Here is a 9,815-nt window from a genome sequence, read left to right as displayed (position 1 = left end):
GTTTACCTGCTCCATATAACAATATTCCCATTCTTCTGTGCAAGCTGGAAGATTGGAAGTCATCTGTGACTCTCTGCCTTATGCAACCAAAGTCATCAGGTCATGTCAATTCTACCTCCTAAAATCTCTTTCAAATACACCTGGTCAAGTTCATCTGCTATTGATTTAATTTGGGTCTTGTTACCTTTAGAAACAATTCAATTGGGTTAAAAACAAATCTAGCTATACTCTGTTTATAATACGCAAAATGGCTCACAAAGTTTGAAAGTAAAAAAAGAGCACAAATATATAAGTCTGTACTGTACTATATTCTTACTGTACTATACTTTTAATATGGTATATTTAATTGACATTGATCAACTGAAAAATATTACCTTCTATCCAAGGGCTCATAGAATGGTTATAAAAATGGATGAAATGTTCATTCACAGGTTAAAAAAAAATCCTCTCTCATTTTCAAAATTATAAAATTACATATGTCCCTTTGCACACATACAATAAAAAACAAAATAAGGCAAAATAAATTTTAAGTAACATTAACAAAAAATGTCTCATTATATAAATCTTCAGTCAGTGTCAATTAAAACTCTTTACTAGAGAATACTTTAAAATAATTAAAAGAAGAACACTACAAATCAAAATACAAGACAATGTAAAAGCAGTTAGAAGCAAATCTTAACATCAACTATTTTCAGTGTTAAATGAGGAAGAAAAAAGAAAATTAATGAATTGGGCATTCAGCTAAATAATAAACACAACATAAACCTGAAACAAACCTAAATAAAGCAATAATTAATACAAATAAAAGCAGAATTTTTCTAAAGGCAGAAAATCAGAACTGGGGAAAAGAAATAAACTAACAGAAGTAGCAATAGCTTTCCTGTTTACCATAAATAACTATGTAAAATATAATGATGAGAAGACATCCCATGAATAATAGCACCCATAGACTCTAAATTATTAGGATAAACCTCACACAAAATACAGAATATTCATGTTAAAAACAAACACTTGAGGGACATGGAAGGAGATATGAATCAAAGTTGTGGTATATTATGTTCTTGAAATAAAAGTTTAGTATTATAATGATGTCAGTTATCTCTGTATTAGTTTTCTATAGCTGCTGTAATAGATTACCACAAAGTTTGTGGCTAAAAGCAACATAAGCGGATTCTCTCACAGTTCTGAAGATCAGAAGTCCAAAGTGGGTCTTATTAGGTTAAAACCAAGGGCTGCTTTCCTTCTGAAGGCTCTAGAGGAGAATCTGTTTCCTTGCTTTATTCATCTTCTAGAGACCACCTGCTTGCCTTGACTTGTGGCCCCTTCCTCCATCTTCAAAGCCAGCAGTGAGACATCATCAAATCTTTCTTCTCTCTGTCTTCTCCTTCCATCATCTCTTTCTCTGCCTTTAACTCTCCTGCTTCCTCTTTCCCTTACAAGGACCTTGTTATTATATTGGGCCCAATTGCGACTCACAATTTAACAACAGACCAGGAGAGAAATTGAGTTACAAAAGTTTATTACTCCTGGATCTTGGAGGATACACCTTGAGCGGCCACATGGGGAAGTGAAGGTAGGATGCAGCCAGAGAGAGACACACACACAATTTGGGGTACATACTTTTATTAGGGTCCACGGGTGGAGTGCTTTGTGGTTCCTGGGCTAAGACCAGATTGGTCAATTCAAACAAAAAGAGTGAGTTTTGATAAGCCCCATGGTGGTCTTATCTAAAGGGCACAGAAAGGGAAGGCCCTGGGAGGAAGGGGAGACTGTTGATCACAAGGGCTGTTGGGAAAGTCATAACAGCGACTTACATTTGCTTGTGACTCTGCAGTCAGCTATCTAGGGCACATGCTTGCATGAGGGACTAGTGTCAATTTCAGGTCCCTGCAGGCTGCTTGGCCAAACAAAATGGATGGCAAGGCACCAGCACCAACAAGTAGCTTAGCTAAATTCTCAGCAGAAATGTTAACTGGCAAAATGAAGATGCAAATGATCAACAAATGCATTTTGAAAATAAACTATTCTGCTAATTAAAGAAATGCATATTAAAAATACCTATACAGTGCCATATTCCCCTACCAAATGAACAAAGGTTTTTTTTTTTTTTCTTATGGTATTATTCATTGTTTCCAATGAGGAGGAAGAAATAAACACTCATATGCCAATCTAGTATAGATGTAAACTGGTACGAGGTTTCTGGAAGATATTAAAAGGTATTAAAAATTACAGCTTTTTGTTCCTTTCCGGCGTTCAAGATGTCGAAGCGAGGATGTGGTGGGTCCTCTGGTGTGAAATTCTGGATTTCCTTGGGTCTTCCGGTTGGAGCCATGATCAACTGTGCTGACAACACAGGAGCCAAAAATCTGTATATTATCTCTGTGAAGGGGATCAAGGGACGACTGAATAGACTTCCTGCTGCTGGTGTGGGTGACATGGTAATGGCCACAGTCAAGAAAGGCAAACCAGAGCTCAGAAAGAAGGTACATCCAGAAGTGGTAATTTGACAACGAAAGTCATACTGGAGAAAAGATGGTGTGTTTCTTTATTTTGAAGATAACACAGGGGTCATAGTAAACAATAAAGGCAAGATGAAAGGTTCTGCCATCACAGGACCAGTTGCAAAGGAATGTGCAGACTTGTGGCCCAGGATTGCATCCAATGCTGGCAGCATTGCATGATTCTTCGGTGTATTTGTAAAAGAAAAAAATGATAATAAAAATTATTTGTTCCATGTCACTCTTGACACCACCTAACCCTTACCCCTCTGTAAAATAAAACTACCCAGTGCAGAAAAAAAAAAAAAAATTACATACACTTTTAACTCTCTAACGTGAACAGAAATACTTTTAAAGAAGAGTGTTATTTATAACTGCAAAAAAGAAATAATGGAACAATCAAAACTTCCATCAATAATGGATTGGTTAAATAATGTTATGTTCACAGGAGTAAATATACGTGGTAATTAAAAATCACATTTTACAAGTATATATTTAAAGACATGGAAAACTGTTCATTGAATATTAGGTGAAAAAGTATGTACATAACTTCCCAAATAATTTTTTAATGTATATAAATACATTATATTTAAGATAAGGCTAAATAAGAAAATATTAAGAGTGTTTTTCTCTAGATATTAAAGTTTTAGATTTTAATATTTTTGGTTTTTTTCTTTGTGACTTTCCCTATTTTCATTGTTAGGTTATACGATGAGTGTTAATTGTTTTTGTAATCACATCAAAACCAGTAGACTTTGTTTTCAAAACCATCTTAATAATAGAGCAAAAAGAATATAGAACAATTAGATTACCCCCAATCAAGTGTTAAATTTTTTAAACTAATTTTTCTGGCTTTTTCCCCTCTATCTGAAATGATTCTACCTTAATGTTTAAATTGTTTATATGCCTTTGGACCCATAATATCTTGAGAAGATCAACCTGGTGTAACCAACACAGATGCAATTTCATGCTTCCTATCAATGAAATTATTTTTTGATATATCTTAGGCAGGGTTTGAGGTAAATGTCCCCAGCAAGAATGGTAGCTTCATGAATTTGAGACATTTTCCTATTTCATAACCCTTAGATATTATCACTGGACCCTGGAACAGTGCCACAACCATATTTGTTGTGGATGATAATATAGGCTCAGCTCAGCTCAGCTCCAAGAAGAAATTCTTTAAAATAGACAATAAATGAGAAGGAAAAGTCAGAAAGAGGATAGGGTCCCAGTTGTGTTAATAGTGTTTAAACTTGTACTTAAGCCTTAGTCTGGCTTCTGATACTATATCAGACATAATTCCTCCTTGTGTTGTGCCTACATGGCTTCCCATGATTGCCCTGATTTTCCATAATAATTTCTTCCCCTATGTTTGCAATTTCACATTGATTTATTTTTCAACTATTTTCCCTTTTGAAATCCTTTCTATGCCCACTTACACATAGTTATCTAAAGATGACTGGCCTAGTGTATTTAAGTTTTAAAGTTAAAATTAAAAATCCACTTTGTTTGCTTTTTCTTTATATTGCTCAGCCTACAAACACCTAATATTGAAGATTTTAAGATGCCTTCCAGCCAGTGTATAGCTCATCTGCATTAAGCAAGGGATCAACAGCCTCGATGTGGCTTCCGTAAGAATGACATTCTCACAATTATGACAGGCAGTCAGAAAATACTGTAGCACACCCAACAATAGATGCCATAAACATGTGATATATAAGGGTAGGAATAAAACATTGATATATAAACAAGACTCTTACTTTGGATTATGAAATGAGAGTTTTCTAAGGAACAAAGGTGGTTATCCTAGGAAAATAAATATTCTATCATGTGGTACTTAGTTGAAGTCATAATTTTCAGTCTTAATATCAGTTCCCATATTTTTCCCGTATCATCTTCTGAAATATCACCAGAAAACATTTTTACTTCATTGTCCTCCCAATTCCAGAGCTAAACCCTCAAACCTTTAGTAAAAGAGGCCGTTATGAAACTTGACTTGGAGAACAGTCTCAGCCATTGGTGGCATTTACTGCAATATGAGATATTAAACTATTTAATACGTCAGAAATATTTTTAAACTAAAAATATTCCTTTCTACCTTTCCTTTCTTTATCATTACCTCATCTGTTTCTAAATAGAATTTTAGGCTGGGTCCTGTAAACTTAGAGCCTTATACAAAAAGCTATAATTTGTATATGTAACAAAGAACTTTGAGGTTATTGATAAATTGGAACATGATCTAGTTATTTAGAAAGTTTTCCTAATATGCTTGTATGTTTGTTCTTTAAATTCTCCTAATATGTATCTCAATGGTCTGGTCAGTTCAGTCAGTTCTATTGACCAATTTATTCATTGCCAGTCAATTTAATCTGAATAGTGTGTTTGTGTGAATAGACAGGACATAGTCAAATATAAATTTGGATGTCATCCAGCTAATTTGATCTGGGAACAGAGTAAATAATTACCATTAGTGTGAAGTTTGGGATCTGATTTCCGTAGCCAGACTTTCTATATTGGTCGGGGTAAAATAATTGCCAAGTCCTGTGTTTTTTGCTGTGTTGATCTATTGTATAGACACAAGGGATTTCACTTAGCTTATTCATTCTTCCTCTCTTCACTTCTAGAACATTATGGTTTAAATTGCATCCAACCTTTTGCACATTTGTTCTGACTTCTTTACGTTGTAGCTACAATATAGCACATTTGGGGTCAAATCTGTACATTCTAATTACACAGAACCAAAAGCAGACAGGCCCCTGTGCACTTGTGAACCAAATACAGCCAAATGTTTCCATTTGTGAGCCCAAGATTACGGGGGAATTTCAAATATTTCTGTATTTCTCAATGACAAAAAGGGCATGCTTTCAGCATTAAGGCAAAAGCAGTCTTTTTTCAATTTATAAAGCCTGTAATAAAAAATGTTTCTTTGTATGTGCTTGCTCAGAGTCTGGTTTTAAGAATTTCTTACAATGTTTTCAGTAGAAATGTTGTAGCTTAGTTTTGTTCCCTGAAATCTAAGAGGTGAAACTGACTAGCAATAAAAATTAAACTGACCAGTCCAATTCCACTGACCAAACCAAAAGAAATTTGAGGATGTACAGAAAAGAAGAAAAGAGTGTTTAATAAATACAGTTGCATTTTAAAAGTACATTTTCGTCTTCTAAATCTTATTGAAAACAAGGCAATAAGATTTACATGACATAAACATATATGTGGTCAGGTATTTAGGAATAAAAACAAGCCTGGCACTGATTTATGGAATTCTTTGTGCTTTGACGTGACTAAGGGTGAAAGGTTTCTTTTGCTAAAAATAATGACACCCATACCTAAGAAAGCATCTGGATGCCATTCTTGGAACTATAAGACTTTGCTAAAAATCAGGCCTGTGACCTTAGTAACCAATCAGTCAGTCCATAATAAGTTTCTCTTTTTTTTTCCACATTTTTTGGCATACCCTTCTTAGTCATAGTCTTCTTTTTGAACACTGAGTGTTGGTATATGAAGAAGCTCTTTCATATGTGATGTTCTACATTATAGAACTGGATAGACATTTACGACATAACTTTACTTCTATATAAAGATGCACTTTTTTCCTGCTGTTAAATGAGTAACTTGAGGTGTATGTGTCAGAGTGTGTGTGTCAATATGTGTTGTCACTGGCAAAAGTGTTAACTTTTCTGGACCTAAGTTTCTCATCTAAAAATATTCTGTATGATTTCAAGGTTCTCCTCTTCTAGTGTGAGTATGTGAGTGGGAGTGGTTGCTGGTGGTGTAGGGAAAAGGAATATAAGGTGTGTATTTTTCACACGTCAGTTTTATAGTACTTATAATGTATACAAAGGTTAAGTAAAGTAGTATTTAATTACATATTTAAGGCACAAAATAAATTAAAAAGTAGATAAAGAACATCAGGCAGCAGGCTTCAAATGCTAAGTAAGTATTTCCTACCTCTTTGTTTTCTAGTGAAATTTTGTTCTGAAACTTCATTAGTGAATTTTTGTCCTAGCCATATATTCAGACTCTAAATTTATTGTCCAATTAAATAAATAAACGGTAAATGAATACAACATAAGAAAAAAGAAGTTGTGGAAAACCGGGATAGTTTTCCTGATTTTAGAGATTACAGAGGAAATAAGCAATTTGGGGACTGGTTTTTTTCATGTGAACTTAAAATAGACAAACTAGGGTCTCTGGCATTGTCATCCAACATGGAAAAAGGATAAGTTATTGGTAATAAGCTTTTTTGGGCCACGCTGCGTGGCTTGCAGGATCTTAGTTCCCCAAACAGAGATTGAACCTGAGCCCTGGCCGTGAAAGCACGGAGTCCTAACCACTGGACCACCAGGGAATTCCTGGTAATGAGCTTTAAATGCTCTTTTTTCTTATTTTTTATTTTCTAAATTCAAACCTTTATGTTTTAGCATACATAGTAAGAAACGTAAATATAATATGCTGTTTGAGTAAGTATAATACCTTATGGTTATCTTAATGACAAATTTTGTCACTAAACCTTGATATCAGAGTTTACATATAGAATTTTATTTACATATTTCTCTCATACATTCATATACTCTTGAGCAAAGAATAGCTGCCTTGGGCATAAAGAGGCCATCTTTTTTTCTTTTTTTTTTTTTGGCAAGAACGCTCCTTCTAAAAGGATATATTACCAAGCAGGGAAGGAGACACAGGATACTTACGTGGCAAGATAAAACAAATGAACAGTGATCCCAGGTGACTCTCTTACCCATTCATGTATCTATTGTTTGTGCATCACCAGCTACATACACAGCATTTTCTTTGAAATCCAGTGTCTGGCATGTTGTAGGTCCTCAGTGCATTCATTTAACAAAATGAATTTTACTGAGCACTTATTACACTCTAGGCTCTGGTCTAAGTGCTGGGAATACAGCAGTGAACACAACAGGAAAATTATACCTGCTATAGTGAGTTTAGCTGTGGCCTCCAAAAGATAAGTTCATTCTGAACCTCAGAACGTAAACTTATTTGGAATAAGGGTCTTTGAAGACGTAATTAAGGTAAGGATCTCAAGGTGAGATTATGATGAGTTCTAAATCCAATAATTTTATAAGACAGAAAAGGAGAAGATACAGATAGAAGAAGGCCATGTGAAGACAAAGGCAAAGACTGGAGTCATGAAGCCCCAAACCAAGGAATGCCTTAATAAAACAGAGCAGGAAAATCATCTCGGGCACTCTTAGAGACTGCACATTGTTAGTTCAATACATCTATCAAAGCAGACTATGAACACAGTGGGGTTTTTTTTGGACCCTCAATATACTATTGTCTAATCTTGAACTAAAAGTCACCTAAAACTCCAAAGTCCACCTCCAGTGCTAAGTGTTATATTTTGCAGTCAGTTGTTCTAGCTTTCCAAGATCTTCACAGACCATGATTTTGATATGAAAAAATACTTACCGTCACCTTCAAATTTTTTGCCTAGAAATTTAGCAAGTATGCAAATTATGTTCATATCTCATTCACTGGTAAATCAAAGCCCAGTACAGAAAGCTATAGAATACCATTTTCAACCTTACTCTATGTTGACACTCCCTCATTAATCATTAAATTTTGAGTGCAGTCATTTAAACCATTGTAAGTCTTCATATGTTATTTTAAAATCCTATTTTCCACGGGAATATCATAGGACTTTGTCACCTGCTAATTTAAATCTAGGTATATGACATTTATAATACTTCTTTGACTTACAGATTTAATAAACTTTTTGAAAGAAAACTGATTTGACATAGCTTGAATTTCATTCTTAAAACCACTCTGTCTTCTAATGATTACTACTTCTTACAGATAAGTACTTCTGTCTAAAAATTTACAAAACATATATTTGATCAACTGAAGTAGGAGTTTTCTCAGAAATGTCAGTGTGCTTTTTTTCTTTACCTAACATTTTGTCAAGATTTTTCTAAATAGTATCTTCTCTTATGTAGTTTTCTGGCATCTTTTAATTTGCACCAACATTAAGCAGTATGTATTTAACAAGCTTATCTGCAAGTCATCTCAATATCTTGGAATATAACTCTATAACATTTCTTCTAGAAAGTGAAAAAGTTTGTTATCTATAAAAACAAAAATTTTAGTTAATTTTTACCCAGAAATAAGTAAAAAGGGGTAACCCATCTGAAAGAATACATAAAATTTTGGCAGAAAAAATACTGTTGTACCAAATCGCAGGGATATACTACAAGAAGAAACAAAGTCAGTTCCACAAGAGAATTATGCACTTGAACTGCAAGTTACAGGACTTCCCTGGTGGCGCAGTGGTTAAAAATCCGCCTGCCAATGCAGGGGACATGGGTTTTAGCCCTGATCCGGGAAGATCCCACATGCTGCAGAGCAACTAAGCCCTTGTGCCACAACTACTGAGCCTGTGTACCACAACTACTGAAGCCCATGTGCCACAACTACTGAAGCCCATGCACCTAAAGCCTGTGCTTCACAGCAAGAGAAGCCGCTGCAATGAAAAGCTCGCGCACCACAACGAACCATAGCCCCCGCTCACCTCAACTAGAGAAAGCCCATGTGCAGCAACGAAGACCCAATGCAGCCATAAATAAATAAATAAATAAATAAATAAATAAATAAATAAATAAAAAAAAATTTTTAAATGCAAGTTACTAAAGGAGATTCCAGCAAATTCTGCCTATTACTTCAAATGTGCTTTCCTGTCAGGAGGAAGAGTAGAGGTTCAGGCTACTGCTGGGAGAAACAAGGACTGTGATACTTGTAAAGATATAACATTTTAAAGGTTTTATACTAGGCTGAAAGAGATCTTTTCCTCTGACCAGATGAGAGTTCAAGGGGATAAATTTTTGAGGAAAGGGCCCATGTGGGAAAGAAGGAGACAAATTTTCTGGAAGCTGCATTTGCAGCTGTGGACCTACAGCTATGTGGCACGTGTATGTACAAGTGTGTGTCTGTGAGGAGACTGTGTATATGTGTCTTGCAGGAAGTAGGGTGGGACAAAATACATGTCTCATCATCATGTCTCATTGAAGAGAAGTCCATGGACTTCAATTTTGTTTGTTTTCCACTCTAATGGCACCTCTTACCCATTTGCTCCAAAGTAGAGATGCCATCTTGGAATGAAGGGAATTACTTGTAGTGGTCAGAGCATGCCATGAAAAAACAAAGGGCAAACATTTTATGAAAGAGATTGGGTAGGGAATTCTCTGGCAGTCCAGTGGTTAGGATTCCATGCTTCCACTGCAGGGGGTGTGGGTTTGACCCCTGGCTGGGGAACTAAGAAAAAATAAATAAAGAGACTTGGTAGAACCACATAAC

The 9,815-nt window shown here is 35.2% G+C and overlaps 1 pseudogene across 1 annotated transcript; it reads left to right on the top strand.

Annotated features, from left to right (window-relative positions):
• The first annotated feature begins 2,258 nt into the window (after positions 1–2,258).
• On the top strand, positions 2,259–2,734 carry LOC307057244 (large ribosomal subunit protein uL14-like; annotated as a pseudogene). Its single transcript has one exon. The product of its transcript is annotated as a large ribosomal subunit protein uL14-like (transcript).
• Positions 2,735–9,815: the final 7,081 nt, after the last annotated feature.

The sequence above is a fragment of the Hyperoodon ampullatus genome (assembly GCF_949752795.1).
Source record: "Hyperoodon ampullatus genome assembly, chromosome: 8".
NCBI lineage: Eukaryota > Metazoa > Chordata > Mammalia > Artiodactyla > Ziphiidae > Hyperoodon > Hyperoodon ampullatus.
Note: the sequence above shows the minus strand (reverse complement) of the source record. Positions and strands in the feature narration are given on the sequence as shown.